Below are 10,441 nucleotides of genomic sequence, written 5' to 3' on the forward strand. Positions count from 1 at the left end.
AGGACTTTTCTAAGACTGAGATGCTGATGAGCCAGCCGGTGGAGGTGCCGTGGGGCCCGGAAGCGAGCTGGCTCCTTCACAGGTGTGGCTGAGGCCATGGCTAACGCACCGAGGGACGAAGCTTGTTCCGAGCCGAGAGTGCCTGTGTGCGTGTCTGAGGGGGCTTAACCTCCCTAAGCTGCTGGATTAGCTGTAACGCAGGCCCGCAGTCACCCAGCACGCTCGCCTGACCCACATCCTGTGCTCGGGGCTCAGGGCTCTGTGGGCTTGCACGTGCAGCCGGGACGGGGCGTGGCGTGGCGTGGTGTGTCCTGAGCTAGCCAGTCCCAAGGAACCGTGCGTGGCCAGAGGTGCCAGTCTTCGTGTAAGTGCTTGGCTACCTCACCGGCAGGGGGTCTGTGAACGCGGATAGGGAGCGAAATCACATCTCGGGTTTCTTTTCCTTAAGATTTATTTATTTACTTGGCAGAGAGAGAGAGAGGCTTTTTCATTCTCTGATTGATTCCACGAATGACCACAAATTCTGGGGCTGGTCCAGGGCTGAAGCCAAGAGCCCGGAACTCCATCTGGGTCTCCCGCACGCGTGGTAGGGGCCCAAGCACCTGGGCCATCTTCTGCTGCCTTCCGAGGTGCATCAGCAGGGAGCTGGACCGGAAGTGGAGCAGCCAGGGCACGAACCAGCGCTCCAACGTGGGCTGCTGATGTCGCAGGAGGGGGCCTGGACCTGCCGCACCCCAGCGCGGGCCCCTGGCCATCTATATTTTCGTTAACCTCTCACTGAAATGTAGCGTTCCTTTAATAATGAAAGTAGGCACCAAAAATGTCCTAGAGGTACCTGTGACTTTGCTGCCGTGGGAATCACAGATGTTTCCCTGCCACATTATTATGGTTGTAGCAGCTGCCTAGAAAGATTTTCTCTTGCTGCTACTTGGAAATTATAGGGAATTTTTAGACTTGCCACTAGCTCTCATTATTAAATGTGTTAATAAGGAAACATCTATTGCTGTAATATACATTCACTTTTTAATATTTGATGAGTATGTTTTGATATTGGTTTCCTGAATAATCTTGAGTTTTATGCCTTCATGAACATGCCAGGATGTTCCAGGGCACAATAAGATTGCAGAGAGACCCGTGGCTCGAAGAAGACAAGGAAGCCTGCCCTGTGAGCCTGGTTGCAGGCCCATTTGATGGAAAAAGGGGCTAAGGCTCAGAGAGGTTGAGTGTCTTGGCCAGGGTCACACAGCTGGTTGAGTGGCCAAGCCTGAATTCACACAGCTCTTTCTGATCCCACAGGCAGTGTTTTCCATAGTCCACCTCTGCCTCCAAAGTGGCCCTGTCAGCTAAGCCCACACTCGACAGGAACCATGGCTTTTGTAGCTCAACCCCTTATATTCCCCTGGCTGTTTTGTTTTGTTTTGTTTGACAGGCAGAGTGGACAGAGAGAGAGAGAGAGGGAGAGAAAGGTCTTCCTTTTCCGTTGGTTCATCCTCCAATGGCTGCTGTGGCTGGCGTACCGCGCTGATCCGAAGCCAGGAGCCAGGTGCTTCTCCTGGTCTCCCATGCGGGTGCAGGGCGCAAGCACTTGGGCCATCCTCCACTGCCTTCCTGGGCCACAGCAGAGAGCTAGACTGGAAGAGGAGCAACCAGGACAGAATCCAGCGCCTGGACCGGGATTAGAACCCGGTGTGCCGGCGCTGCAGGCAGAGAATTAGCCTAGTGAGCCGCGGCGCCAGCCTTTGTTTTGTTTTAAGATTGATTTATTTGAAAGGCAGCATTTTAGAGAGAGGGAGAGACAGGGAGCTCTTCCATCTGCTGGTTCACTCCCCAAATAGAACAGCTGGGGCTGGGCCAGGCCAAAGCCAGGAGCCAGGAGCTTCTTCTGAGTCTCCCACCTGGCTGGCAGGAGCCTAAAGACTTGGGCCATCTTCTGCTTTTCCCAGGCCATTAGCCTGCATTGGAAGTGGAACATCCAGGGAGCTAGATTGGAAGTGGAGCAGCTAGGACTTGAACTTGGACCCATGTGGGATGCCAGCTCTGCAGGTGGCAGCTTAACCCACTGTGCCACAGTACCGGCCCCAGAGCCCCTTTGTGGTGGTTGGTTTTTTTTTTTTTTTTGTTTTTGTTTTTGGATAGTCGGAGTTAGACAGTGATAGAGAGAGAGACAGAGACAGAGAGAAAGGTCTTCCTTCCATTGGTTCACCCCCCAAAATGGCCGCTACGGCCGGCGTGCTGTGCTGATCTGAAGCCAGGAGCCAGGTGCTTTCTCCTGGTCTCCCATGGGGTGCAGGGCCCAAGTACTTGGGCCATCCTCCACTGCACTCCCGGGCCACAGCAGAGAGCTGGCCTGGAAGAGGGGTAACCAGGACAGAGCCGGTGCCCCAACCAGGACTAGAACCCGGTGTGCCGGCGCTGCAGGCGGAGGATTAGCCTGGTGAGCTGTTGCGCCGGCTGCCCCTTTGTGTTTTGGAGAGATCTGTTTTCCCTGCCAGTTATATGATTTAACTTCTCTTATAGCAAACTCTGGGGCAACAGTGAAGTCCTGAGAAGAGGCACGTGCCTGTCTTGCGGCCCTGTGTGTCTCAGGCTCCTCTCTGTCTCTGCCCTGTGGACCCTGACGAGTGTGTGTTCACAGGTGAGAAGTGGAGCCGCAGCTCGGTTGAGCAGGCAGTGCACTGAGCCAATGAAAAGATGGAGGCCAAGGGTTGTGGGGCAGCTTGCCTGTGGTCCCAGAGCTTTAGCCAGTGGCATTTTGGGTCAGCGTCTTCCTTGTTGTGACCTCAGATGGTTCAGCAGACCTTAGCCCAGATCTAGCCTGTTGCCAACTTTGCTCTGTGGTTGCAAATGTGTCTCTAGCATCCTTGGGGCACGGTTTCTTCATCTGTGCGATGGACAGCACCTGCCTCTCCTTGCTTGGGCAGTGGCCATGAAGCCTCTCTAATGTGCTGGTGCCAAGCAGAGGCTCTGTAAAGGGTGGTGACTCTTACGGGCAATAGTCCCAAACCTCAGGTCGGAGGGGGCTCAGGTGGGTGTGGGTGCTGGGCACAGGGGAGCTCCTTGCTGCCTGCCAGCTGAGATGGGACCATCCCCAAGCTCCCGCCGCGGCCCCAAGCCCAACGTGACCTGGTGGTCTAGCGTCGCCTCCAGCTCAGAGCCTCCTAGGTGGGCAGTCAGGGGCGGGGACCAGGAGAGCGCCTCCCTGCCTCCCAGAGCCCCAGGATGCCACGCGGTGGCTTTATTTCACGCCGCTCTGGATTTAATAAGCAGGACCATGACGAGATTTGGTGACCTCAGGGCCCAGATGGACTGTCTACTGGCATAAGCGGTGCTTGAGTCACTTCCCAGAGCCGGGTGCTGGGCAGACTTCCAGGAGCTGATGCACCCCCTGCGTCCCCTGTCTCCCGCCCTCCCTGCTCCCCAGCCCCGCTGCCTCGCGTCTCCATCTTGTTGGGCTTCAGGAGGCTGTGGACTGAGAAAGCCAAGTAGCTGCTCTCCCCCATAGTCTGAGGCTCTCCCCTTCAGGCTGGGATGGGTCCAAGCCCTGGGCCTCCTGCCTCGCTGCAGGCCCCCCCGTGTCTGAGGGTACTTCAGAAAGTTCGTGGAAACTGGACTGAAAGGATCCATTGATGGGGGGTGCAGTACATTGTGTTGTGGTGAATAAGCTGCCACCTGCGGCGCTGGCATCCCATATGGGCGCCAGTTCGTGTCCCAGCTGCTCCACTTCTGATCCAGCTCTCTGTTGATGGCCTGGAAAAGCCAGGATGGCTCAAGTGCTTGGGCCCCTGAACCTGTGCGGGAGACCAGGAAGAAGTTCTGGGCTCCTGGCTTCGGCCTGTTCCACACCTGACCATTGTGGCCATTTGGCAAGGGGACCAGTGGATGGAAGACCTCTCTCTCTCTCTCTAACTCTGCCTTTCAAGTAGATAAAATGAATCTTTTAAAAAAGATACATTTATTTTGGTACAAAAACCCAAATCCATATATAGTTTTTTCATAATGCCCATTTTCTATGAACTTTCTGAAGATCCCCTATATGTATATTGAAGACATGGGCTCAGTGGCCCAAGTACCCCAGAAAGAGAAATCAAAGAGGAACAAGCTAAGGCAACCAGGGCAGGCCTCGTGGGGGAGGTGGCTTATGGAATGGGCTTTGGGGAGTAGACTGGAGCATGTATGTGAGAAATAAAAATCCTTCAAAGAGTGAAGAGCATTAAATAGAAGATGGATATCCCATGACCTCTGCCATCCCTCAAACTGTCCGCATCAGCAGAGAAACACACACGGTGGGAGATAGCTGTTAACTCCCTACTCACTCAACAACCCATCTTGCCAAGAGCGGTGTGCACGGAGCTGGGTGGCTTCTGAACTGTGGTGTGTGGACACTGGGAGCACAGCAGGTGGCTGGAGAGGGGTCCCTGCAAGTTGAGAGAGAATCCAGCCCAGGCATAGGGAGGCAGGGCTGACTGCACAAAGATGGAGGCGGCATTGCTGGGTGCTAGGAGCCTGTAGACTTGGATCAAATCCCAGTTCCAGCACTTCCTGGCTGTGCTACCCCGGGCCAGCATGTTTACCTCTCTGAGTTTCAATTTCCCCATCTCTCACATGGAGCTGACCATCCAGGGACTTCCTGAGAAAGGTCCTACTGTGCTCCTAGGGACCCGGTGACCAAGAACAAACCCCCTTGTTTGTGCTGCTGCTGCTGTTGTCGCGTGATGGCCAGGGCTGGGGCAGCAGAGTCCCCCGACAGGCAGGGCCAGGTGCAGACTGGGGGTGGAGGGAGTGAACATTTGAAAGGAGGAGGGCCTGCCGATCGACCCAGGTCTCAGAATAGCCTGGAAGTGCAAGAACAACAGTAAATAAATGGGTTCCGGATGCTTTCAAACCTTGGCATTTCCTGATCTCGGCTCAGCCGGCCCAGACAGCTTCATCAGCGTTTACTGCCGAGGCCGGCGGCACACTCCTCCCCTGGCCATCACCCAAAGCTGCTTTCAAGAAAATCACATCTAGAAACGATTGGATCTCTGGCGCCGGGCCTGTGGGTCATGGACGTCGACCCAGGTCCAAGCAGCATTGGGCTGTGTCCCCAGTGTGCAGTGTTAAGGGCTGGGGGATGAGGCAAGAGGGAGGGCTGGCCCTGGTGGCATGAGTGGGTGAGGTGCTGGCCAGGGACTGGCCAGGCTGCTCCCCAGCCAGTCTCTCAGGGTTTATTGAGCACTTACTGTGTGCCAGGCGCCAGGAAAATACTCCTGCAAACAAATGTTTTATTGCCCACTGTGCTAAGCTCCAGAAGGCTCCGGAAGCCTGGAAGCCTGCAAGAGGGTACAACAGGGCTCCTCCTGGGGAATGCAGTCTCAAAGCGAGCCTTCCCCGAGGGAGTGGAGAGTGGAGCTGAAGAGGTGAGAGCTGTGCAAAGCGTCTATGTGTGGGAAGGGTGGCCCAGGGAGAGGGAACAGCAGGTAGCAGGTGCAGAGGCTCCATGGGGAGACAGATCCAGGTGAATGCTGGGGAGAGAGGGAGCTGCAGCAGGCCAAGAGGTGGGGAGGGGTGGGGGCAGGCCAGCCGGCGCCAGGCTGTGCAGGGCAGCTTGGCCGCAGGGAGGATTTCGGTGTTTACCGAGAGGAGTCGTACGGAGCCAGTGAGGTCCTGAGAAAATGGCTGTGATCGCTGTGCGCCAGCAGCCTGTGCTGGAGGCTGAGGGCCGTGCTGCCTCGAGTGTGATTCCATGGAGATGCGGCCTGGGTCTGTGTCAGAGCTGCAGGGTTGAGGCCTGTGACCGGGTTGGGGGAGGCTGCAGCTGCTCCAGCACTTGCCTGGGGACTGCCGTGCACTTGGGGTCCTTTGCATGATGGCTTTGTGCCGGCCACTGTGCAGACAAAGCCCTCGTGAGGACAGGCGGGACTACTACCAGTGAGCTAGCTAGTGGGCGAGTGCGGCTCTACTGGGGCCCAGTGTGTCGCCTCGGCCCCTCACCGGCTGGCTCTGCTGGTTGACAGTTGCCCTAGGTGAGCGTTCTCTACATTGAACCTGACTTCTCTGGGCTTGACCCACAGCCCCAGCTTCCATCCTGTTGCTCCAGTGACCCTCGGTGTTGTGTTAGCCCGGCCACAGACCCAGTTCAGAGCCAGGCTGCGGAGGCCTTGTTGCTTGCAGCCGCAGGGCACACAGCCTCCCAGCCTGCTGGCTCTGGCAGCCCTTGACCGAGGGCAGGAGCTGGACGGGCTGTGTCTCTGGGTCTCACATGTCGCCTGCCTCCTGGGATTCAGATGATCTCTGCGGCTTGTTTTCAGTTTTCTTCTCACTTCCTCTCCTCTCCTCCTTCCCCTCTGTCCCCACCCTGTCCCCATCTGTGGCTGCCCCGTGGGGTCATTCCCGCGCCTCCCAGCTGGGCAAGCAGATCTTAGAGGGGCAGTGGAGGCCTCCTTCCTGCAGGCTGCCCAGGGAGGAAAGCAGCTCCCAGCTGGGCGCTGTTCCCTGTGGGCTGCGGGCTGAGCTGCCGGTCTCTGGAGCCCTCCTGGGAGTGCCAGCGCTGTCTGCTGTGTCATCTCTGCCCAGACGGGGAAACCCTCACTGGGAGGACCCAGGTCTTGCCCCACGGTCACGTGCTGGGATCTGACTCCTGACTTTATAGTTCCTGCTTCCCAAACTTGAATGGGCACATGGCTGCCCTGGGTTCTTGTTGAAATATAGATTTAGGGACAGGTGTTGTGGCACAGCTAGGGCGCCTGCATCCCATTTGGAGCAACTGTTTGCATTCCAACCCCTCCGCTTCCCAGCCAGCTACCTGCTGGTGCACCTGGAAAGGCGGCAGATGATTGAGTCCCTGCCACCCACAGGGGAGACCTGGATAGCGTTCCAGGCTCCTGGTGGCTGTTGGGGGCACTTAGGACATGAACCAGCACATGGAAGATGTGTCTCTCTCACTCTACCTCTCTGTCTGTCGCTCTGCTTTCAAGACGATAAATCTTAAAGCAGTGTAGGTTGTGACTGACGAGGTCTGGGGTTCAGTGTAGTGTTTAGCGAGCTTTGTGTGAGGCTGGGGCTGGTCTGCGGAGCCCACGTGGAGCAGCACAGCGAAGAGCCAGCGGATCCGTCTGTCCTGCCGTGACGCCCTTGCGGGCATGCGCCACTGTGACACCAGCCCCTCCGTACTCACCACCATCTTCCCTCTTTCTAGGAATGACTGCTGGAGCACCTGCCAGGGGTCTCAGGCTGACCTCACGTGTGCTGGGGTCCTGGTTGATGGATGATGGTCTCCAAAGCTGGCCAGTGCTGGCGTGGGTGACCCGGGGCTCAGAAAAGAGGGCCTTGTCCAGGGTCCCATGACACTAGCACAGGGATTTAGGCTTGCGACTCCCCATCCAGGGGTTTCCAGCTAGGAGTCAGGGGTCCTGGTCTTCTTAACTTGCCGTGTGACATCAGGAGAGTCACTTGCCCTCTCCAAAGCTCCCTTCTCCTCTTGGAAAAACGGCTTAGCTTCTGTCCTGTGGTGCGGCTCAGTGGGAGAACGTCTGATTTACAGCATATAGGGTTTGTGTGAGCCCTGAGAAGCCAATCTTAACAGGGTGGGAGGTGCCTGTGAGGCCAGGAAAGTGGGTTCCAGTGGCACTGACACAGGGCCTGGGGGGCTTCTCTCACGGGAGTGCAGAGTTTTGCATCTTCGAGCTGTGTGCTTCCTGCTCTCTGTGGTCAGGCACATTGGACTGTTTCCCTGCCTTAGCGCAGGTGCCCTGGCCTTGGGGAAGTGGGAGGAGCCTGTAGCGAGCGCGCCTCCGCCCGGGGGGATGGGCGCCCTGTGGCCTCACATGCCCAGTGCTTCCCCCTGGAGCACATGTGTGCGCAAGCATGGTCAGCCGTAGCTGCAGGCCGGCCAGTACCATGGGCCTGTGGGGGCCCGCTGTGAAGGCCTCTTGGGCCTCTGGCCCTTCCTGGCCATGTGCCCAAGGAGGGCCTGCTAGGGCCTGGGAGGATCTGTTTCCCACCAGCTCTATCTGGGAGCTGGTGTGTCTGCATTTCTCATCATTGGAGCCGCCGGAAAAGGAAAGGCCAGAATTTGCAGGACGGAAGGGACGGAAGCGGCCGTGGGGCGGGAGACTCCACACTGCAGTGCCAAGCCGAGAGGCCTGGCTGGCCTGGGAATGGAGGCTCCGAGAGCACCCACTCTGCGCCGGGCACTGGCCTGTGTAGTTTGCAGTCAGCACCCAGGAAGACAGCAGCCCCTGGGTTGTCACTGTGATAACAGCCTTGTGTCAAGTCCAAAGTGAGCAGGGGGCTGGGGCATTCGCAAGGCCCCTCTAGCTGAGACTGAAGGGCGGCAGGGGGAGGAGGGAGTGTCCAGGAGGCGGGGTCAGAGCTGGCAGGCCTAGGCCATGCCCCATGGTGGATGTGAGTGGGGGTGGGAGTTGAGTGGCTGCCTGCGCCGCGTGGGAGAGCTGATGAGGGCTTCTGCACACCGCAAGGCCAGGCTCAGCCTTGGCTTTCTCCCCGCTGGGTGGACATCACAGACATGTGGCCAGGCCTTCCTAAACCAGCGACTCTGCGAGACACCAGCAGGCACTGAGAATTGCACCCTCCCCCTCTTATTTCATAGTCTAAGTAAATAAACTTGCACAGAGCAGAGCAGAGCACTTTTCCCACACTGTCATTAACAGCTGTCTGTGGTCACCCTGGGCAGGAACAGCAGAGAGTCTGGGGCTCTGGGCTGGACCCACATTTTAAGGAAAGTCACAACTGGTCCCTGAGCCTTAGCTTCTCTGTTGGGGACATGAGGCAGAGCCACCGTGCCAGGCTGATACGAGCCACTTGGATGTTCTGAAAGGGGGTCCTGTGTGTTCTGGGCTGGGGTCCAGTCGGCCCCCTTAACTCCTGGAATTGTGTGTGAATAATAGGCATGTGTGTGCAAGAGTCAGTGCAATTGCGGAATTCGTATGTGAACTCTGACACCCTATTTTTAATGTGTAAGAAAGAAATAGAAATTTGGCTTTTAATTTATTTGTTTTGTGCTAGAGCACATAATGCGAACTCACTGAGGTTAAATAGGAATGTGATGGACTTGCCACTGTACGGCTCTTGGTTAATAAAAATGGAAAACCCAATTAACTCCCTCATAATCCCTCCCACTTCAAAGCCTGGGGCATGGCGCGGCTGTGGGGGTGGCTGTCAGGAAGGGGGTTCCCCAGGGAGCCCAACGTGGGAACCGCAGGAGCAGATGGGCTGGGAGGCCCCTCCGGCTCCCAGGCTGTGCAGCAGCAGGGGCCTTGCTGAGTCATCTCTCCCCAGGTCGCCCAGGCTGCGGTGGAGCCTGGGGCCTGGTTCTGGGGGGCGGGGGGACCTGACTTCAGCCCCTGCTGACCCAGGGAAGGGGGACCCCACGGCCCCCCTGCTCACCCCCACGTCACAGCTGCCTGCCCTGGGTGGGAGAGCTGGTGAGGCCCCCGGCAGCCTGGGCGGCGCGGGGCTGAGGATGCGCACTCGCACCTTGCCGGCTGAGTGTGACATTTCTTCGGATGCCACGGAGGGCCTGCCTGACCTTCACGCTCCTGCCAGGCCCCCTCTCCTGCCTCTTTCTGGGTTATTTATAACAGCGTTAACAGGCAAGAGGGCTTCTCAGCCGAGCCCTGGCCCAGCGCCTGCAGCCTCTCCTGCCAGCCAGGGCCAGAGACACATAAACAGAACCAGGGACCCCAGAGGACACCTCCAGACGGAGAGTGCCGGCCCTGGGGTTTGCTTGTTTGTGATTTTAGGGACTTTCTGTGCTTATTGTGTTGCATTGTGGTAAAAATGTAGGTAGCATACAATTCACTGCTGGAAGGGTACAGACCAGGGCCGGTCAGGCCATCCACTGTGTCGTGCAACCGTCACCTGTCTCTGCTTCCAGAACTTTCTGTCATCCCAAAGCCAGACACTTTGGCCCCATCCTGCTGCCCCCTGCATGTTCAGCCTTTGAGGAACGCCCTTGCAGCGTGGCCGGGAAGGAAGGCCTGTGCCTGCTGGCGATGAGGATGTCAGTGGCCACCATTTCCGCTTCAGAACGGGTGGGACGGGGCTTGTTCCCCGGGCCAGCAGTAACCCTTTGCTTGCCTTTCTGTTCCTGAATGGGGTCCGAATGGGAGGCGTGAGGGTATCGGGAGAACCAGGAATCGCCCTGATCTCTCTTTGCCCTCTTCAGCAAGCCCCTTTCACTGCAAATCAGGCAGGTGTCCACTTGGAGAATTTCCTGGCGGCTCCTCCTCGAGGGACAGCCCCTGCCAGTTTTCCCGAACACCACGCTGGATGGGGCTGGGGCAGTTCTACAGGGCGCAGAGGGCTCTGGGCCCCGTGGTAGAGCTGTTGAAGCTGAGGCCGCCCCTGTGACCCCCTCTCAGCCACCTGCACAGCAGTTGCTCTTCCCAGTGTCATTGCAGCCAGGTGAGAGCTGGCGTGAGGGGATGGGTGGGGTCACGTG

The 10,441-nt window shown here is 57.7% G+C and overlaps 1 protein-coding gene and 1 long non-coding RNA gene across 2 annotated transcripts in view; both read left to right on the top strand.

Moving 5' to 3' along the window:
* PPARGC1B (PPARG coactivator 1 beta) overlaps positions 1 to 10,441 on the top strand; it is a 112,383-nt gene that overhangs the window by 60,684 nt on the left and 41,258 nt on the right. The window lies entirely within an intron of this gene.
* The window catches only part of LOC138850184 (uncharacterized), a 39,710-nt gene that overhangs the window by 18,332 nt on the left and 10,937 nt on the right, over positions 1 to 10,441 (top strand). The window contains exon 2 of the long non-coding RNA XR_016236357.1: positions 10,190 to 10,404. This is a non-coding gene — a long non-coding RNA (uncharacterized LOC138850184). The remainder of the gene's footprint in view (positions 1 to 10,189; positions 10,405 to 10,441) is intronic.

The sequence above is a fragment of the Oryctolagus cuniculus genome, chromosome 6 (assembly GCF_051225735.1).
Source record: "Oryctolagus cuniculus isolate XC-2025 breed Fujian yellow rabbit chromosome 6, ASM5122573v1, whole genome shotgun sequence".
Taxonomy (NCBI): Eukaryota; Metazoa; Chordata; class Mammalia; order Lagomorpha; family Leporidae; genus Oryctolagus; species Oryctolagus cuniculus.